We start from the raw sequence: 15,458 nt of genomic DNA on the forward strand, positions 1-15,458 counted from the left end.
GTTGACAAGGAGGAATATCGTTAATTAGAAAAATATAAGAGAAGCAGACTGTAGCGTGGAAGCCCTGAGAACATGGGGGAATGTTTTAAATGCTCCTCTGAGATGCCAACTAACAGCCATCAAGACGTAGGTCATGAGAACACTCTCCACATTCACTTGCAGCCTAGACCTCCTCCTGGTGAACACTGCACATCTTCATACCCACATCACTTAGGGTCAGGCATAAAACAGGGACGGCAGAACTCATGGAGTTGAGTTGGATTAAAACAGGATATTACCCCGGATGCCTGGGTGGCTCCATCGGTTAAGTGTCTGACTCTTGATTTCAGCTCAGGTCATGATCTCAGTCTTGTGAGATTAGGCTCCACGCCAGGCTCTGTACTGGGCTGGGAACTTGCTTAAGATTTTCTCTCTCTCTACTGCTCATGCTTGTGCTCTCTCTCTCTAAAAAAACAAAAACAAAAACAGGATGTTACCCAAAAGAGAGTATCTTGTAGTGAGGAGGTAGATATAGTTAAGTACCTATAAAGTGTATAAATATGCACATGCAATGCTGTGGAGCAAAACACAGGGGGCAAATGACAGCAAGACGCATTTCTGGAAGTCTCAGGAACAGGGTGGATTTTCATCTGCTTCTGAAAAAATGAGTAAGGTAGACTATGGGAGTGTGTGGGAGGACTATCCCAGGGTTAGGTTGTGGAGGACATACCCTCTAGTGATGTAATCTATTAACGTGACTGCATGAGGCAAAAATAAATATTCCATTAAAAATAAACTAAATACGGGTGCCTGGGTGGCTCAGTTGGTTAACTGCCCAACTTCAGCTCAGATCATGATCTCGCGGTTGTGAGTTCAAGTCCTGTGTCAGGCTCTGTGCTGACAGCTCAGAGCCTGGATCCTGCTTTGATTCTGTGTCTCCCTCTCTCTCTGCCCCTCCCCCGCTCATGCTCTGTCTCTCTCTCTCTCAAACATGAAAAAAACATTAAAAAAAATAACAAATACACTAGATACATCTTTCATATTTTGTTATATTCATTTATATGGCAATTCATATGAAAAATTATGAAATAGATATCACGTTGTATATATAAATTATGTATGTTATACATTATATAGTATATATAAATTACATGTTATATATTATTATATACTGTTTATATATATATAAGTTATGTATGTTATAAGGTATAATATATGTCATCTATTTCCTATTCTATTCTACACATTACATATACAGTCTCATAATCACAAAAAAAGGAATAGAATGAACAGCAAACTCTATTTCAATAAGTAATATTGTATATTAAGGAATTTAGCTTGTTGGCACCATTCTGAGTAGGTTAAAATGAATAAATGACTGGAGATCTTGTGTAACTGATATGTATTTTGTCTTTATCCCAGTTAGAAATAATAAAGACAAGGACTAAGTAGAAAATGTGAAATAAATAACTGATAGTAATTATTTAAAGTATTAAAGCCAGAAGATATAACACCAAAGGGGCTTTGCAGACCCCGAAATAATTAGTCAGGGGCAACAAACTACCTGAATTTAAATTGCTCATGTATTTTGCTTCTATAGACATGAGGACAGACTTTATAGTTGAGCCAGATAGGAAATTAGAAATGAGATTTAAATCGAAATGATACACTAAACCAAGTCTCAAAGCAGTAAGGAATTAGCTGAACCCTCACATATAAGAAAGAAGAGAACCAGGCACCATTGACTCTACTGGTTATGGTTTATTTCTTCTTTTTTCTTAGCACCCTCTCCTTCCCTTTTTTTTCTTTTTTTCCTTTTTTTCTGTTGTTCCTACCTCCCTTTTTCTTTGCCCACAGCAACTCTGTAAAAGAGACTTGGTGGGAATTCTGTTCAGTCTGAACATTTTCTTAAAATGATTCAAGCCTTTAGTTAGCAAGTCAATGGGTAGATCAATTACGCATGTCTCATTTGTCAAGTGGCAGGTTTTGGCTTTGACTTTCTTAATATTTACCATATTTCACCTAATGAATTTGTGTTCTCAGAATGAAGTTCCTCATGAAATTAGAAGCTGGCTTGTAACTGAACACTATACTCTGATAAGTTTTGGTTGTAAAATATCACTTTGCAGGTAAACTCATATAAAACTAAGCTTGAGTCTTTCCTAAAGCTTATGACCAATAAATGCTTATACCTACCGTATTTAGTGGTACAATTATTGTAAAGTAAGTGGTTGTTGTGCAGTTAGAAAATTCCAGCCATTAAGACCACATTGCCAACATCAAACGGTTGAGAGGTCTTTTAGGAACATTACGAGTAAAGTAACCAACCACCCAATCAAATAACCAAAAAACAAGATTAGTGTTCCAATAAAAACTTTACCTAATGTATTAGAGTGGTCTAGGGAGCCCAATGAAACACACCTAAATGTATTCATGATAAAGAGAAAGCTGCCTTATAGTTGGGGCTGAAAGAGGAGGGAAGGTTGTTTATTGTTGCTTGCACACCTGTCTCTAGAGGAAACTACAAACGTTTGGGATATATTCTGCTTTGTGTCACTAACTGGTCCGACACAGCAAGTCAACTTCTGAAGACAGATGCTCTAAAAAACTCCTAGTGTCTGTGTCAGGTTATTTATTGCAGGAGCTAATTTTAACAAATCTCTCCATAAAATGAAAGGATGGAAGGGAGGATGGAAGGGAGGGAGGGAGGAAAGCAAAAAGAAGGAAAAAGGAAAAGAATAAATGGGGTAAAAAAGATTACAGCTTCAATATCCACAATTTGGTGAAAGAATTGATTTGAGGGTCTGTAATTTGATTCCAACAAAAAAAAGAAATCACATAGGCCTGTTACCTGTATGACAGCATTTTACGAAGAATAGGAAAGAAAATCCGCTTGTGTTCTATGTGTGTTTTTTGAGCCTGGGGGGGTAAGATGTGAAACAGAGAGTCCAGGCTAACATTAGCCGATGGCAGAAAGGGACTTGCTGTACCGAATTTAAAACTTAATAGGTATTTCCAAAATTTCATTTTCTTAGTGAACTGTTTGCCTTTTTCTTGCCAATTTGTAGGAGTCATTGTTGGTTACAGGTATGTTGTTGATCAGAATTCTTAATTTTAAGCAACGCGGGGTGACTCAGGCTGAGTTAAGCAGAAAAGGAGTTTCTGTAAAGTACTGGGGAGATCAGGGGATAAAGGGGAAGGCTGAAGATCCAATTTGAAAAATGAATAATACTTCTCCGTCATGTGATGGTGTAGTAGAATTGTTACCTGTAAGGGAAATATAGCTGCCCACAGAATAGGGGAGGTAGCTGTTTTGTTTCATTTCCAAGCGTACGGTCAAATTTTAATTACTGAAACTTTAGAGCAGAGACTGCTTGTCAGGGTAGACCAGTTTGCTCTTCTTCCTCACAAGGCCCTTGCTCTCTGTTAGAATGTATTCTTTCCTTAAATTTTTGAATTGGTTTCCCGCCCCCAGCCCAAACCTGCTAAAATTCCACTGAAATTCCACTGAGGAGAATTAATCTCTTTATCTTCTCAAATTGTCCACTTTATTCATTTGGCATATCTCTCCATTTATTGAGATTATTTTCACATTCACATAGTATCTAAAAAATGTTCTCCATAATTATACTTGTATATTTGCTTCAGTTAATTCCTGAGTATTTTTGTTTGTTTTTGTTTGTGTTTATTTATTTTAGAGACAGTGAAAGATAATGAGTGGGGGAGAGGGGCAGAGGGAGAGAAAGAGAAGCCCAAGGGGGCTCCACACTCAGAGAGGAGCCCGACTCGGGGCTCGATCACACAAGCCTGGGCTCGTGACCTGAGCCAAAATCAAGAGTCCGACGCTCAACCAAGTGAGCCACCCAGATGCCCCAATTCCCAGGTATTTTAAAGTTTTTGTTGCTCGTGTGGATTATAAATCTTTTCCATTCCATTTTCTGAAAGATTTTCCATGGCGTAGAGGAACTTCCCAGACTAACAGATTTTGCATTTTCCATTGTTACTGAAATTTTTAAATAGTTCTAACAGATTTTTGGTCTTTCAGGGTATTCCATATGGATTGCAATATCGTCTTGAAACAACTACGCCATCATATCCCCCTTTCCAAGTGGTGATCCTTTTTTCTATCTTTTTCTTATTGTTTCGGGCATCTCTTAGGTAATATAGTGAACAACAGCATAGATAATGGGTGTCCTTATCTTGATCTTTCTCTTAAGGAAACTCTTTCTAAGGATTCTCCCCACTTAAAATGATGTTTATTGTAGTTTTATATTAGCTAGTGATGAACGATGTGCTGCAGACTGAATGTGTCCCCCCAGAAATTCATATCTCAAAATCCTAATGGTATTTGGAGGTAGTTACATCAGGAGGGGGGAGCCCTGGAGAATGGGATTAACACCCTTAAGAAAGCAACTCCAGAGAGCTCCCCCTACAGTCCTCTCCTCCTGAGAGAGTCCAGGGAAAAGAACCTGGCAGTGGACACCTTGATGTTGGACTTTGCAGCCTGCAGAGCTTCGCGAGATGGTGAGAGCTGAAGCGCTGTTGTTTACAAGCCACCTGGTCTCTGGTTCTGCTGTATAGACTGTGCCATTATCCCAGTGACAGCATAGAAGGAAGGATCATGCAAATTCTCTTACATTCTTATTTTTCTAAGTTTAATAAAAAGTAAATATAAAGCTATAGGCAGTATCTTTCTTAATTTATTACACTGACTCCAAAGTAAACATGAAAGTTTTGGCGGTGTTTTTCTTAATTTATTTCACTTATATTGTTTTACTACTTTAGTTAAATAATTAAGTGAATTATAATAATATAATATATAATACAATAAATATAATATATAATGAATAAATAATACAATATAATAAATAATATAATAATATATATTACACACATACATATACACAGATATATACATATATTATAATGTATGCATAGTGTAAGATGTATATGTAAATATATGTATTTAACATGCACACTTGATGGCTAACCATGGTTTTGCATAAGAGTTTTGTCCCTGTATTTACAAATAAATTAACCTGCAAATTCATCCTCCTATCTTGATCTCATTTGTTATCAAAGTCACACAAATCCTAAGATATATTTATCTAGAGGGGCGCCTGGGTGGCTCAGTAGGTTAAGCCTCTGACTTCGGCTCAGGTCATGATCTCTCAGTTGACGAGTTCAAGCCCTGTGCTGACAGCTCAGAGCCTGGAGCCTGCTTCTGATTCTGTGTCTCCCTCTCTCTCTGACCCTCCCCAATTCATCCTCTGTCTCTCTCTCTCTCTTTCTCAAAAATAAATACACATTTTTAAAAAAAAAATTTAAAAAGAGAGAGATGTGACTGGAATTCCAATCTTGTCAGATTTTTGCAGAACTTTTGTTCTCCATGATTTTCGAATTACGTCTTGCAAATTACATCTGGATGCTTTGCAAGTGCAGCCAAGAATGTGACACTCAGTGAGGAAGCTCTGTTCCGCATTTAATGGACAACACGTGACTGTTTACTTAGGACAGGGAATGAGAAGCTCTTCAATAAAAGCAACATAGATTGTGGGAAAGAAGATATCCCTATGCTCCAAAGTTTGATAGAGATTGAAGCCGGCCCGTTCCTTGTTGCCTATTGGAAATTTGCAAGCCAGACCAATTGAAATAAACACATTTCAGCATAGGAGGAGGCTGAAAATGCACTTGAGATTTAACAGCATCTGTTCCACTGCCCGAAAACTTTAACTTCTCACCTCCATGGTCACCTGGCAAAGCGTGCTCCACTGCATGGTCATATGTGGACAATGGGGAGCGTCCGCACAGGTTTCCTTAATTTAGGGTCCTCTTAGCCGAAGGCGATGACATCAGATATGAGTGAAGGGGTTGACCTGTAAGCTCACCAGTCACTGTGTGATGGGCAAGGGAAGAGCTGGGTGGCTTCTCTGCAGATACAAAAATAATCAGGTCACTACTGCACAGAAGTGTTTGGAATGGTGTTTCAAGAAACGAAGCTAAAAATAATGTTCTTGCCCTATTTACAGCAACTCTTCTCCTCCCCACGTCGACATCTTGGAATCATTTTGTTCTAATTCCTTTATCTACTAGTAACTAAAGAGGATTAAGATAATCATTACCTCGGGGCGCCTGGGTGGCTTGGTTGGTTAAGCGTCCGACTTCGGCTCAGGTCATGATCTCACAGTCCCTGAGTTTAAGCCCCGCATCGGGCTCTGTGCTGACAGCTCCGAGCCTGGAGCCTGCTTCCGATTCTGTGTCTCCCTCTCTCTCTGACCCTCCCCCGTTCATGCTCTGTCTCCCTCTGTCTCAAAAATAAACGTTAAAAAAAAAAAAAAGTTTCAAAAAAAAAAAAAAAGATAATCATTACCTCTCCAGCCAATGAGGCAAAAGTTATCAGACAAAAAAACTCAATTTAAATGGAGGTTAATTAGTCATTTAGGTGAGTACAGTGGGTTTCTCTGTCTCCTTCTGTCTCTCCCTCCCTCCCTCTCTCAGAGAATTATTTAATTTAGTGTTCAGAGAGTTCTTTGGATCCAAGTTACACTGCTAAGATCAATGTTAGAAAATGTTAAAGAAACAGATAAAAAATGGGCAGCAGAAAGTTTTCAGCATCAGTGATTTTATTGAACAAAAAAGAGAATCTCAAAGGTAATGATTCTCAAACTTTTATAATGGATCCAAACTATGTCTGATAATTTTCTGGCAAACTAAGATAATCTCAAAGGACTCCATGGGTTTAGAAAATGTCAAAGTAATGAGAATTTAAATGAGATGGCCCAGTTATTTGCAATTAAATTATACAACAGTTATAATTTTAAGACTATAAGCTCCAAAATGCTATCAAGTAGCTTTATGAATTATAGAAGAAGAAAGAGGATAAAACACTACATAGGAGCTGAAACTGATTATTTCTTATCTTACTGTCTTTGTTAGACACAGACAGCATATGCTCGTTATAATATTTAATGCGTAATGCTGAGCTGTCATAATCCCAGCTTCTAACTTTCCACAAAGCTGTTTATCTCATTAGAAATCTAAACTCCAGTTGTTGTACTGTGGGACTCAGGGCAAGAGAAGCAGTCTGGTGTGTATTAATTGAAGCTTGTGGTGTGAGACTCAGCCTGCAGATTAAGTGTATTACAGAGAAACTATCTCTAAGGACATGAGACTTCTCACTTCTGTGGCCAAAGTTAGCACATTTGGGAGGCTAACGTGATTTAGGGGGCGATGATATTTTAGCGTTTCCTTTTACTTTGACCTATGTGATGAAAGATCCAAGAATTTCCTCTCTCTTGCACGGAAAACCTAAATGTACTGCAAACATGGCACGGGAAAGAGTATGGGCTTTATATTCAGAGTCCTAGTTTCCTTCTTTCATGAATCTTTCTCTTTCATATTTGTTCTTTTCATCTAGAGTTTAACAGACAGGTGTTGAGCTCGCCCTGTGTGCCAGGTTCTGTGTGAAGGGACAGCTGAGGGTCTGTGAACAATGAAACAGCTGCTCTGTGTCTCAGAGTCTTCCTTCTATGCTGTCACTGGGATAATGGCACAGTCTATACAGCAGAACCAGAGACCAGGTGGCTTGTAAACAACAGCGCTTCAGCTCTCACCATCTCGCGAAGCTCTGCAGGCTGCAAAGTCCAACATCAAGGTGTCCGCCGCCAGGTTCTTTTCCCTGGACTCTCTCAGGAGGAGAGGACTGTAGGGGGAGCTCTCTGGAGTTGCTTTCTTAAGGGCGCTAATCCCATTCTCCAGGGCTCCCCCCCCCGATGTAACTACCTCCAAATACCATTAGGATTTTGAGATATGAATTTCTGGGGGGGACACATTCAGTCTGCAGCACATAGTTCATCAGCCCCGTCACATTTTGCAGAATAAGGGGCATCTGGGTGGCTTAGTCGGTTAGGTGTCTGACTAAGGTCATGATCTCAGGTCATGATCTCGAAGTTCATGAGTTCGAGCCCCGCATTGGGCTCTGTGCTGACAGCTCAGAGCCTGGAGACTGCTTCAGATTCTGTGTCTCCCTCTCTCTCTCCCCCTCACCCCGCTCTCTCTCTGTGTCACTCAAAAATGAATAAATGTGAAAAAAATTAAAAATGAAAACAAATTTGCAGAATAAGTGAGATGATGGGTGTGAAATAGATACAAGGCAGAAACCACTGAATAAATAACACCCTTGCCCTTCTGCCATTTTCTCTTAGCTTGAGAGCATCTCATGCACCCCTGCACAGGGCTTGCACCTGCTACCTCTGTGCTGCTTCTCCCTCTTCACAGGCAAGCTTCCTGAAGGCAGCTGGGGCTCACCTGCTACTCCTTAAACCGTAAACTACACTTCACTAAAACCATTCTCTCTTCCTGTTACAACACCCTTTCTGTAAGACCCAGTTCCCGCTTCCTGCCCTAATAATTCTCTCGACATTCACTTGGTCCTTGACCCGCTCTGAAGCCGCATCCTGGCAACATCACAGTGTGCACTTGGGATGCTGCACGGGCGCACATGGACTTCGGAGTCTGGAGCTTAGGAAAACTTTCCACTCCCTCTTGATTCCACTTCTACTTTGTTTTTTGGGGGGTTTTTTTGGTAACAAACTTCTGTTTTTGAAAAATAGCGTATATATGCAGAGAAGTGGAACGATCATAGCATAGAGCTGGATGGAGCTCCAAAGTGAACACAACAGTGTGGCTACAACGTAGAAACGAAGAGAGTATTACAGTGATTGCAGAATTCCTCTTTGTTCACCTCCCATGTCCCCTCCTTCCCCCCAAAGGTAGCCATTATCATGTCTTCTAGCACTTTGGATTAATTTGCCTGTTTTTAAGTTTGTGTCATAAGGGCCATGGGGCACTTCCTCTTTTGCAACTCCAAGCAAAGGTGAGAGAATAGTAGAACAACATTTGCTCAGTTACCTGAGATCTTATTTCACCCGCTTTTTAAGCCTTTTTGTCTTAACCCCTCCATTATGAGTTGCCTTTTTGGATAATCAAAGAATCTTTTCTTGGAATTGTATAGGGGACTTACTCTTCATTTTATTTGGCCTTTTCTAGACAATACTTCCTTTTTTAACGTAAAACCTTGCAGTAAAATCTTGCGGTCATAAAATCACATTTTTCTCCTTTTTTTGGTCTTGAAAACATTTTTCTTTAAATATTTTTAATGTTTCTTTTTGACGGAGACAGAGTGCAAGCGAGGGAGGGGCAGAGAGAGAGGGAGACACAGAATCTGAAGCAGGCTCCAGGCTGAGCGGTCAGCACAAAGCCCACCCCACGGCTCAAACCTGTGAACCGTGAAATCATGACCTGAGCCAAAATCGGACTCTTAACCAACTGAGCCACCCAGGTGCCCCGACTTGAGTTTTCTCCTTTTGTAAACAGATGACCTTGAGGATGGGTTCAAGAATAACATTTTCCATTCTGTTTTGTTTTTTTTTTTTAGTGGAACAGAGTTAGTCTTTTTTCTTACTTTTTTCATGTTAATCTCATTAGATAAACTTAAGTGTGTGTGTTTTAATAATAAACAAATGCAGATATATTTTATTGGCAATCCATAATGAGTAATGTATTTGTCTATCAGGGTAAACTGTAGAGGCAGGGGTACTGACTTCAATTTTTTTGAGTCATTAAGGGCTTGATTTATAAATTTGGACTCTGAGATTTCTAATTAATAGGACATAGAATTTTTCAAATTTGCTTTACTCTATCAAAAGGATTTATATAGTGTCCAAGAAGGATTAAAGTTATATTTCAATGTTGAGCACTGAAATTTAAACCTATTATTTAAAATGTCTTTTTTGGGAGGTGGGGCACCTGGGTGACTCAGTGGGTTGAAAATCTGACTCTGGATTTAGGGTCAGGTCATGACCTCATGTTTCGTGAGTTAGAGAACCGCGTTGGGCTCTGCACTGACAGTGTGGGGTCTGCTTGGGATTCTCTCTCTCTCTCTCTCTCTCTCTCAAAATAAATAAGCATTTTTAAAAAGCCTTTTTTAATTTAAAATAGGTAAAAGTGGAGGAAATCTCTGCCTGAATTTGGGACTTGAGTGTTCCAGAGCTCAGCTGGGTTACACCACTTATCCTTGAATTCCGTCCATGACCCCCACAAAGCAGTCAGTAAACAACTCTTTCTCATCACTAAAACGGAATGGCAATTTGGAATGGGTCCTGCCCATGTTCCGAACTTCCTCGGAAAGACGACTGCACTGGTGATCCAGACCCACTCCTCAACAGCTGAATAGGAGTCAGAGGTCACCTCCCTCCAGCGGAAGCAATGCCTTTGCGGTCAGCAGCCAACGAGCATCCCTCAGATGGGATTTCAGGATGAAGCCCATGCCAATAACGTGCACTAGACCAGGAAAGTCCGTGCTGGTGACCTTACTGGGCCACGTGTAGCAGAGGCTGCTAGAACAGAAGATTTAAAGGAGAGGTGAGAAAAACAACGTTGCACTAGGATGAGACAAAGGAAGAAAGCAATTGGGCATAAGAGAAAGTTATTTCAAAACCAGACTGCGGCAGCTCCTGAGAGATGGGTGTTTGCTCTCGAGCTGGCAGGGCTAAGTGGTGATGTTCACGGTGCTATTCAAAGTCCGAAACTGTCCTCGAGATACTCAGAACCAGTTTTCACAGTATTTAGCAGTGTGTAAATTGCTGGCTTTCACATCCTTTAACAGGTTACAAACCTGACTGTGCGTGGCCAGTGGGGCTGCCCAGGTCCTGTTGGGAACTTTCGCCTGATGTCTCTTGAAACCAAGAATCTGTGCACAGGACCTGCTGTTTCACAAACCACAGACCAAGTGCGTCTTTGTGACTGAAAACCTCGGAAGTCTCTCCTAGGAGCCCTCGGCCCAGAGGTGCACCTGTCCTTTCTGTATCCCGCTCTGCCAATCCTTTATGTTTATTAACAGGTCCCAGGAATGTGTTCGGTGGAATCTGGCTGTCTTTCTAGTGACCTGAACGTGTGTAAGCGTGAGATGCTGCCTTGAATCACAAGAGTGTCATCGTCATCGCGGCCAGTTTCACTGCTTGTCCTTGGCATCTGTTTCCAAACAACAAATCTAGCCTCTACATGATTGGAGTGCCCTTCTATTACTGCGACTGAAGGCTTTCCTAGAGCAGAAACAATTAAAAAAAAAAAAAAAGTGCTTTTGAGCAAGGCCACGGTCGGTGATACCCAGGCAAGAGACAAAGGTGAAACACGTGAAAAATTTTGTATTTACTCTCTGGGCGATTTTAACATCTGCAGAAGGTTCCTGCGGGAGACAGGGAGCTGTGATCACGACCTTGGAAACCAACTCTGTGCCGGGACGACCTGATCAGGGAAGCGGAGGAAAACGTCAGAGTGGAGGGCTGGAGGGGTGGGCCCCAGAGTCTTTGACGGTAACGCTGGAGTCGGAAGTACTGTCCAAGTTCACCGGAGCAAAGGTCCTCTCCCTTCCTTTAGAGAAGACTCCGGCCTTGGGGACACGGAGCGTGACGTGAGAAAATCAGGAGGTGTGTGGAGTATCCCATTTCGCAGAGGAGCGTTACTGTTGTGTCAGACCTTCCCGAACGATAACCCCAGCTTGCGCCGAGAAAAGCACAGAGGAAGCACGAGCTGCCTGCACAGCTGGTGGGAAGCTCCCTGCTCTGACGGTGACCACGGCACAACTGTGCCCCCCTCGTGGTCTCTGCTATCTGGGACAGATGCGCTGTGACAAAGCACCTCTGTGTCTGCCTTCTGTGGACATGTCTTTTCTGGAGAGAGTTTGCATTTTTGACTAACTGAACAGCACACAGCTAGCTCAGTGGTATGTTTGTGCGTGGCCAGAAACTGATAAAGAATTTGCAGGATTGTGGCCGCGATGAAACAAAGGCTTCAGGAAGCCTTATTTAAAAGCTCCTGTCCCATCAGACACCTTGCATCCGCTGTTTTCTTCTTTTCCAGCGCTTCTCTGTGCCAGTTCGTGTCCCCTGCATTGATGTTATTTAGCGCTGGTAGAGGATAGGCAGAGCGGAACAAGAAGAATGTTTTAATAAAGGACATACTTGTGTACTTGAGTGCCTTTTCTGGTTGTTTTGAAATGCCTTATTTATTTTTCACCTTCCTTGCCTAGAAAGGTTGCTGTATCGCTAAGGGAATACATATTTTGTTTTGTTTCAAAGTTAGATGCTCACAGGCTGAAGGGCGATGTGTGTGGGTCCGTTTTGGCAACCCTGCAGCGGCAGGAAAGACAGACAACAGTGTCCTCAGTGTATGTCCACTGCCGTCCTACACCCGCTCAGGGACTCGGCCCCAGCCCCCTTGCCTGGCTCTGTCACCACGCCAGGCTCCCTCTCCAGAGCTCTCGAGAAGAGCTCTCTCATCGACTGGGTTTGCAATGTTGTAAATGGCATCCAAATACAGCTGGGTGTTCTGTGACTTTCCTGTCAACAATTAGCTGATCTTTATAAAGTAATTAATCACAATGTACTCCTGGAAAAACATCTAAACTACCATTAGCGTCTAACGCCTCTTCCTGAGTAACACGTGTATCTTCATATTTGCAATTTTAGATCATGCTCTCAGGGTTTATGATCAATCCAATTTATGAGTGTTAGAATGAACTATTCAAGGTAGTAAGAGAAAGGAAATATGCTAAGAATAGACAGATTCCATGTAGGTAACTCCTTTATGAGCTCCTATGTTACTACGGTTTCATAAACTTTAAGTGAGATCTAGACTTTCTGCTCCCAAACTATTAGGATAAATTAAAAAAGGAAAAGAAGAAACAAGAATTGCATGAGTAATTCATCCCCGTGAAGGAAGGTGACAGACGTGAAAAAGTGTGTTCAATAATAGGCCTCCGCTGTTTCTGAGGAGAGGCAACTGTCATTCATATTGTTACTTCTTTTCTCAGCGAGTGCCATGAAAAAACAAAATTCTACAGAGTAAATGTTAAAGATCTTACCGGCTTTATTCAATGATTCATGAATCAGGCAGCATTCCGTCTCACCCACAAAAAGGAGCTCCGAGTTGCTGCACAAAGTAAAAGACTCTCATAGGCAGAAGGGAGTAGGGACAGGAAGTTACATCAGCCAAGGGTGGATTTTGTGGCAAGGTCACTTTCCCCCAGGGGATGGCAGGGATCCATCAGGCAGATGACCTCCCTCCCGGCCACCAGGTGACTCCTGACTGAATGGTTTAAGACTCCATTTCTGGGAGAGGCTGATACTGTAAATTAAATCTTGTTTTGGTGACCTGGGTCTTGGCATAAGTGGCTCAATTTGGGGCCTGTTGTCTTGATTTTAACAATGTTTGAAGACACTCTCTTTGCCTTTGGTTTTCAGCAATTTGACTCTGAACTATATCTAGGAGTGGTTTCTCTTTAAATCATTTTATTTGGCTTTTGCTCTGGTACTTGACTATGTAGCTGATATTTTCAAAAAAATCTGGAAGTTTTATGACAATTGTTTCTTCAAAATCTCTTGATTTATTCTTTCTTTTCTCATCTGCTGAGCACCGAGTTCCTGTACATTAGACCTTATGATACTATTCAGTTGTCTTCTTTAAAAAAATGTTTATTTATTTTTGAAAGAGAGAGAGAGAGTGTGTGCGTGAGCATGAGTGGGGTAGGGGCAGAGAGAGAATGAGACACAGAATCTGAAGCAGGCTTCAGGCTCTGAGCTGTCAGCACAGAGCCCAACACGGGGCCCAAACCCACAAACCGTGAGATCATGACCTGAGCCGAAGTCGGATGCTTAACTGACTGAGCCACCCAGGCTCCTCGATACTTTCAGTTTTTAACCTTCTTTCTACATGCTTCATCTTGCATGTTTTCTCTTAAAGTGTCTTACAGTTGGCCAATCTCTGTCATAGATTTGCTCTTCAGATCATCAGATGCATTTGGATGCCAGATATTGTGTTGTATATTTCAGTATAGGTTTTCCATTTTTTTTGTTTTTATTTTACTTTCTAATCTTCCTCGTATATTTTTTATTATATTTTCCTGTAGGCTTTTTATAAACTTTATTTTGAAAGAGAGAGAGAGTGTGTGGGAGGAGCAGAGAGAGAGAGAGAGAGAGAATCTCAAGCAGGCTCTGCACTTTCAGTGCAGAGCCTGATGCAGGGCTCAATATCATGAACCATGATTTCATGACCTGAGCTGAAATTGATGTCAGAGGCTTAGCTGACTGAGCCACGCAGGTGCCCCTCCTGTAAGCTCTTAAGCATAGTTTTATAATTAATTTATGCCAAATCCAAAAAGGTTTTTTGTTTTTTTTTTCTATTGTAAGGGTTAAATTGTAGTGTAAGGCTAACTTGTAGCCTTAAGAAACAGCTTTGTTTTAACACTACAGGTTAAGAGATAACAGCCTTATCAATCAAGGGAACAAAAGTTCAAGGAAAATCAACTGGATTAGTGTTTGATTGGATTGGGGCAAGGGCATGTCTGAACTGTTTCCACCCCCATCTGGGAACTATTCCTTTGTTCTGTTCCCAGGTGATGATAAGACGATGTGATCGGCTATAAAAACTCTGTACCCGGCCGTTAGGCTGTTCGGGACCACACTCTGGTCAAGAGTGTCAGTCCCAATCGGTTGGCCTTGCCTCTCATTGCAAAAAACTTTGTTGTGACTGTCACTGGTGCCCGTAGCATTCAGTTTCAGGAGTCCTGTGGATGCAACATTATTAAACATGGTTCACTTTTTATGTTTATCTATGTAGCTATTTTAATCGTATGCAGAACACTGGGGATGATACCTTGTAGAGATTCTGTAATCTATTTTCTTTCTGAATGAAACCTGTTGCGTTTTTTTATTAGCAGGTACTGAAATGACTGTTGGATCACCACAAAGTCATAGAGGCTTTGAGTCTAACTTTTCTGGGCAGTGTCTAAACATACCCTTAAGTTCTTTGGTACATCTCCCACGGACAGATGTGGCCCATGCCCTCCTCCTTCGAGTCTGGGTAGGATTTTGATTTGCTTGTATTGGAAAGGAAGTGACAGAATTGATTCTGGCAGACTTCTGAGGCCAGGTCACAAGAACTGATTGCGTGTCTCCCTGGTTTTCTGGGACGCTCACCGTTGAGACTTGGGCCTGGTAGGTCAGAAAGGCAGGTCAGTTTCCATCCATTCATTAGAATACTTGACCTCTGCAGCTATGATGTCAGGAATCCAGCAACCCTGAGCTCCTCTCTGCTGGAAGGAATCCCAGGGCACGTGGAAAGGCCACAAATAAATGTTCTAGCCCAAACCCCAGCTCAGCTCCAGCAAAGCTGGCAGCAACCGCCAGATATGAAGGGAGACACCCTCAGTTAATCGCAGCAGAGTTGCTTGGATAATGGGGTAAATGCATGGGGTAATTTTTCTCAATGTTGATGTCTCTCCATAAGATCTGCTCCGTTTCACATGTGCACGGGCACGTTGTGTCTGGGTCCCACAGCTGTGTCTGCCTGTTGTGTGTTTTGTCGTGGGAGCGTGAGAAATGGTATCTCAGTGTCGTTCGACTCCACGACTTTTTGTGATG

General features: G+C 41.7%; 1 long non-coding RNA gene across 1 annotated transcript in view; it reads right to left on the bottom strand.

Moving 5' to 3' along the window:
- LOC122201899 overlaps nt 1-6,039 on the bottom strand; it is a 49,666-nt gene extending 43,627 nt beyond the window's left edge. Inside the window, exons 1-2 of the long non-coding RNA XR_006194369.1 lie at nt 5,721-6,039; nt 279-444 (exon numbers count right to left, since the gene is read on the bottom strand). This is a non-coding gene — a long non-coding RNA (uncharacterized LOC122201899). The remainder of the gene's footprint in view (nt 1-278; nt 445-5,720) is intronic.
- Between the last annotated feature and the right edge of the window lie 9,419 nt (nt 6,040-15,458).

Source organism: Panthera leo, chromosome D2 (genome assembly GCF_018350215.1).
Source record: "Panthera leo isolate Ple1 chromosome D2, P.leo_Ple1_pat1.1, whole genome shotgun sequence".
Lineage (NCBI taxonomy): Eukaryota > Metazoa > Chordata > Mammalia > Carnivora > Felidae > Panthera > Panthera leo.